We start from the raw sequence: 6271 nt of genomic DNA on the forward strand, positions 1-6271 counted from the left end.
AATTTTGTTGGTATTTATTAATCAACCAAACTATTTGTTTAAGTCAACCAAAAACTTTGGTTCAATATTTTTTTGTTGGCATAACAAAAATGTTTGGTTACCACAAGGAAATTTTTTTGTTAGGTCAAGAAAAATTTTTTGTTGATCAAACCAACAGATTTTTTTTATATAATTAAAAATTTTATTCTACCTTATTTCTTTTCATTTTATCTTTATTATTTATTTATTATCAATTTAACGTTTAATTTATATTTATATCTAATTGAAATATTTGTGGACTTTGGAAAATCTTATCTTCTCCTGGGATCGAACCTCTTTTTTATAAACTGCGAGTCTTGAGCACTTATCCTGAAGATTATATAATTTAATTTTTGTTAAATTGTAAAAAAAAATTTAATAGAAATAACTAAATTGTACACTACGCGGAGAATTACCCATATATTTATTTATCTATTTCTTATATATATATATATATATATATATTTTTTTTTTAATTTAATTTTCAATTTGTTCCGATTAATTTATTATACTTCTTTTTGTAATTTAATTAAAATTGTAAATTCGAAGAAGACGACAGAATTTAATTTAATTAATAATAAAATTAAAATGAAATTTTTTTTTACTAATCAGTTGGGTCTGTAGGTTTTCCAGGAAATGCAACAAAATAATGACTCTCTATTTTCATTTTGAGGCTGTGTAGTTGGGAGCTTTAAACTCGCTTCAAATAGCAGGTCATAAACGGATAAGAATTAAAAATCACAATAAATAATATGAAAATAAATATTACACTCAGTTCAAATTTGCGTAATGTGCTATTAACAATAAATAAATTCTCATCGTAAATAAATTCATATCGTGGAAGAAAATGTTTATAGTATCGGAAGTTTTTTTTTCAAATATAATTATTATTTTTATATCGGGAGTGTTTGAATTTATCTTAAATCGCGATTGTCTCAATAATAAATATTTTCTAATTTTTAAAATTTCATTCATTATATGTTTTTTTCCTCGTGGTTTTGGGAGTGCTCGAATGTTTTAAAACCGCGTTCGTTCGATAACATATATATCTGTATTTAATGTAATTTTACCATTGTATTTTCAAGAGTGTTAGAAATTCTTAAAATCGCGTGTGAATGATTTTTTTCAATCGCTTTTCAATTTTTTTTTTCAAAACGCTGTAATATCGCTTCGGAGATTGAAAATAGAAGAATTTATTTCAAGGTAAGATTTTTCATTTTATAATTATTATAATAAGTACATTCTAATATTTTTATGTTTACTTAAGTATAAATTCAATGCGTATAAGGGGTAGAAATTTTTAAGTGTTTTAACTTTTTGAGGAACTTTTTTTCTTGTGTATTTTAAATTTATATTGTTGAAATGTTTTCTCATTTCTACATATATAATTGAAAAGAAATTGTCGTGTGTGCGTAGAGGTTCTTTTTTTTCAATACCTGCCAACCGTGACCTTCAATATAATAAAGATATTTAATTTTTTTCGTAAATTGTATTTTATGTTTGCGCAAATTGATTTTATTACTGTTATTACACATATATACGCATTCGAAGGGAAACATGCATATTTTTATTAAGAAAAAAAAAATTTTTGGCTTTACTCTATATTTTGTAATATATACAATGAATTTTTTGTTTGCTCATTGTTTTTTCTCTCATTTCTTTGTTTTTTTAAGAGAACCTTTTTTGTTTTATTTTTTTTTTACTCGAGTAGTCCAAAGAATAAGCCTCCGGGCAAACGTTATACTAAACGCGGCCAAATCATAAATTCCACGCAGTAATGTATAACGTCCGAAACGATTATTTACTGATACTTACACGATGCCAGGATATCTCCAGATAATCTATCCTGTGTTTCTGGCATTTTTTTTGCCATTAATTTTTGTACCCTTTTCACTCAAATTCATATGGTAATTGAAAAAATGAAAAAAATTTTAATCTAATTTTCTTTTTATGTATAGTATATGTTGACTGAAAAATAAACGAATTTCGACAAGTAATGAAAATAAATTTGAAAATGTCAGAAATGAAATTTAATTGGATGGCGTTTATTGAAAGAAGTGGAGATGCAATTACATTAGACGTGTCTGTAAATTTAAAGATTAATTTGACTCGAAAGCGTGAAAGCGTGTTGAAAATTCACAGAGCACCTTAATTTCTTAGTCAATCGCGAGAAAGTATGAAAGGTATTAAAAGGGAAGAAAAGTAAAGAAGCGGTGTAACTCTTAAAAGCATAGTAGAAGCCAGCCAGCAGCAATATAACCGTGCGGCGCGGTGGCTCAGAGCAACTTCCTCGTGAAGTAATGCAATAATTACTCGAGCGGAAGTAATAAAATTAATCTCCGCAGGCTTGTGCTTCCACTATATAAGCCCCTGCGGGATGGTACAGGTTGGTGCTGCCCTCTTATATAAATCAAATACTGTTTAACTTTTAATAATTTGTCGAGGGTCGACCATACGCATAATTTACGCCCTTAAACTTCATCCTTAACCGCCTCTCCGAGACGATGAGAGACCCAAGTAAACCATCACAATAGTGCGGAAATATTATCTTCTATATATATATATTGTATATATAATTTTTTATTATATAATTTAATATTGATAAAATTGAAATTTCACTTTTAATTTATTTCAATTTTTTTGGTTTTATTTTTTATGTTTCTTTCGTCTAATGTTTGTTTTACTTCAATGAAAATGTAGTACTTAGTAAAATTTATTTTTTTACTGATATCTATTTCTTTAGGGTTAGTCCACTGACTTTCGTCTAATAGTGATTGCGACCAAATTTTAAAATAATCTAGTTTTAATATATGTGAAACTCGATGATTCCCTGAGTTCATTAACCATATAATATTATTGTAAAAATTTTATTCCCTTAACCCCTTCACTGTTATTGACCTCTATAGAGGCAAAAAAATGTCGTGCCACCAGTGTGCATGACCGCTATAGAGGCATCTCAAAAAAAATAAGTAGACACAAAATATAATAAATTATCGATAGTTTACTTCATTATTTTAATAATCGTTTACTTCATTATTTTAACAATACAATAAACTTGTGAATGGGTATTCTTAGATTTTCGGGTTTTTTTTAATATTAATTTTTAAAAAAAAATTTTTTTTCCCACATACGGGGCACTGAAGCTTTATTTTTGCTACACTGCGAAGGGGTTAAAAAATATTAAATATCAAAAGTAGGAGGTTCACAATGTGATTTTGTAACCTTAAATTTTTCAATTTTTTTAAAAACGCTATTATTAACAAACTATTAAAAATTAGTTGTTGGAACTCACCAAAAACATAAATCACTTTATTCTGCACAGAGGAACGAAAGAATTATTGCAAAAATTTATTATTTTTGGATGATATACGATTTTAAACAACATTTTATTTAAATATTCTCAAGATTTTTATTTACTCATAACTTTTTTGTCGGTGCTCCGAAAAAATTAAGGTTTTGCACAAAATTTTTTTATAATATTCTTTACCTTCTGTTAAAATCTTACGAAGGTGTTTTGCTTCGTTTTGGAGATATTAATTTTCAAAATTTTTTTTAAAAAGGTTAATTAAAAGACTTGAAGTTAACTGACCAATTTCAAATCGCTACATTTTAATATATTTTTATAAAAAAGGAGCAGTTTGAATTTAATTAGTTAACTTCAAGTCTTTTAATTAACCTTTTTAAATAAAAAATTTTGAAAATCAATATCTCCAAAACGAAGCAAAACACCTTCGTAAGATTTTAATATAAGGTAAAGAATATTATAAAAAATCTTTGTGAAAAACCTTAATTTTTTCGGAGCACCGACAAAAAAGTTATGAGTAAATAAAAATCTTGAGAATATTTAAATAAAATTTTTTTAAAATCGTATATCATCCAAAAATAATAAATTTTTGCAATAATTCTTTCGTTCCTCTGTGCAGAATAAAGTGATTTATGTTTAAAAAAATTTAAGGTTACAAAATCATATTGTGAACCTCCTACTTTTGATATTTAATATTTTTTAAGGGAATAAAATTTTTACAATAATATTATGGTTAATGAACTCAGGGAATCATCGAGTTTCACGTATATTAAAACTAGATTTTTTTAAAATTTGGTCGCAACCACTATTAGATGAAAGTCAGTGGACTAACCCATTTAGTAAAAAAAATATTTGTTCATTGAAGAATTGTTTCCAAATTAAAACTTCCCAAGTGTTAAGTGCCAGGATTACGGTTTAAAAATTGGTCCAGTAATGTCTCTCGAAATACGGTTAAGATGTTCGATCCCCGCCAGAGTTAGAAATTTTAATGTTTTTATCAGATTGCGTTTCATGTCAGGATATATAGGCTACACATGTATTATTAATTAATTAATACCGGTGCTGGGAATACTATTATTTCTTCATCGAATAGATACTTATATTTCTTCATTGAAAAAGTATTCTCAAAATAAAATTAAGAAAATTCTCTTTATTGTTGTTATGTAAATTTAGAAAATTTCTGAAAAGTATAAGTCTATATAAAATTTTGCGGTTGAGAATTTTTAGAAGATATTTTATTTTTTTATAATAATTTGTAAGTTTTTTCAATTGAATGAATATAAATCAGAGAAGTAAAATTTGTATGATGGCAAAAACATAGACACGAGACATTAATAATAAAAAAAAAAAATACAGAGAAAGACGCGAGAAAAATAGTGTGTGCGTGCTCGTGATTCATTTCCAACGTTAGTTTGCATGTCTAGTCGCACTTTGCTACCCTTTTTGTGCTTCCTTTTCACACCTTCGAGAAGTGATGCAGAAATTTTACGAGAGTATGACACAAAATCTTGATGAATTTCTCTTTTCAATAGATTTGTAAAATCAAAAAAAAAAAAAAAAAAGAACACGGTATCATGTTCTATATATACATAAAATTTCTTTTAATATTATGTTTTACATTTGAAAATTAGAAAAAAATGTTGGTATTATTTATTAATATAATATATTGATATAATTTATGATAAAAAGGTTACTAATTTTATTTACAAAGTGAAATAATTCAATTAAGAAATTTATTAATTTTTATTTCTTTTTTTTATAACATTCCCGAGTCAAAATTTGACTCCTTTTTATCTCCTCCTGGAACCTTAATAAGCTCTCTTTTGGATCTTTTAGACTTTAATTACTCTTTAAAAACTGGAATTAACATATTTTAAAATTTTCAATATTTTAATCAATTTTTAAGCCCTACTTTGAATCCAAACGTGGAAAAAAGGGAAATTTGCGTACATTCCAGGCAGCTAAAGAAGTTCTGTTTGGATTAAACAGATCCTTTCTAGGTCTTTCAGACCCTTGAGAAGTAGGCCTTAAATTTCACTTCGGGTATTTGGTATCCGGTTTTGGTCCCTGGAGTTAAAATTTTGAAATTGTTCAATATCAAATTTTAACAGTTGGTTCTCTTATTCTGTCATCGCAAAATTTGATGAGAGTCAATGAGATATCATATATATTTGCTACAGTTGAAAATAAGTATATTATACGAGGATTAAGTTCTTTTTGGGTGATAAACAAGTTTAAAAAAAGTGTGTTACATGTCGGGTTAAAAAAATCTCGCTTGAGTTATGCTCTTCGATGTATATAGTAAACACAGTAGACAACTGCGAAAGTAAAGTAAGGGGTATAGTGTATATATTTGCTCTCTTTTTCTCTCTCTCGGCTACATTACTCCAGCAGTGGTTTATACCTATTGCGAAAAAGAAGGAGAGTGAAAGAGGCCAGAAAGAAATGAAAAAAAGAACGAAACGCAGGAGGGCAAAAGAAAAAAAAATGAAAAAGAAAGAATTCATACAGCTGAACTCTGCTCTAAAGCTATAACAAAATGCAAGCTGCGCACACGCAAACCAACCCCGTGGCATCGAGCTGCAACCCTCAGGCCCACTCATGGCGCGCAAATGAGGTGGAAAAGATAAAGGCTGTGGCAGGCGATCATTAACATGCGCTCTCTGCTTTCGAGGACTTGGGATGGAAGGTGGTAGGTACGAAAAGACCCGAGGAGATGCCAACCTAATGGCGGTAGCAATTAACAACAAACACCGCTCATTAATCGCGAGAGTCTTCCCTTTCTCCCTCTTTCTCTTCAGCTCATCATCCATTCCTGATGTCTTGCTTTCCTTTTTAAAAAAAACCCCCGACCCTTTTTTCCAGAAGAGGATTCCTCGCTACCTATATATATATATATACCCTTTTCGTCGACCAAGTTTTCATTAAAAGGACCTCTATTTTTCCAAA

The sequence above is a fragment of the Leptopilina boulardi genome, unplaced genomic scaffold (genome assembly GCF_019393585.1).
Source record: "Leptopilina boulardi isolate dan_hultmark-lab unplaced genomic scaffold, ZJU_Lbou_2.1 LbouV2_354, whole genome shotgun sequence".
NCBI classification, from domain to species: Eukaryota; Metazoa; Arthropoda; class Insecta; order Hymenoptera; family Figitidae; genus Leptopilina; species Leptopilina boulardi.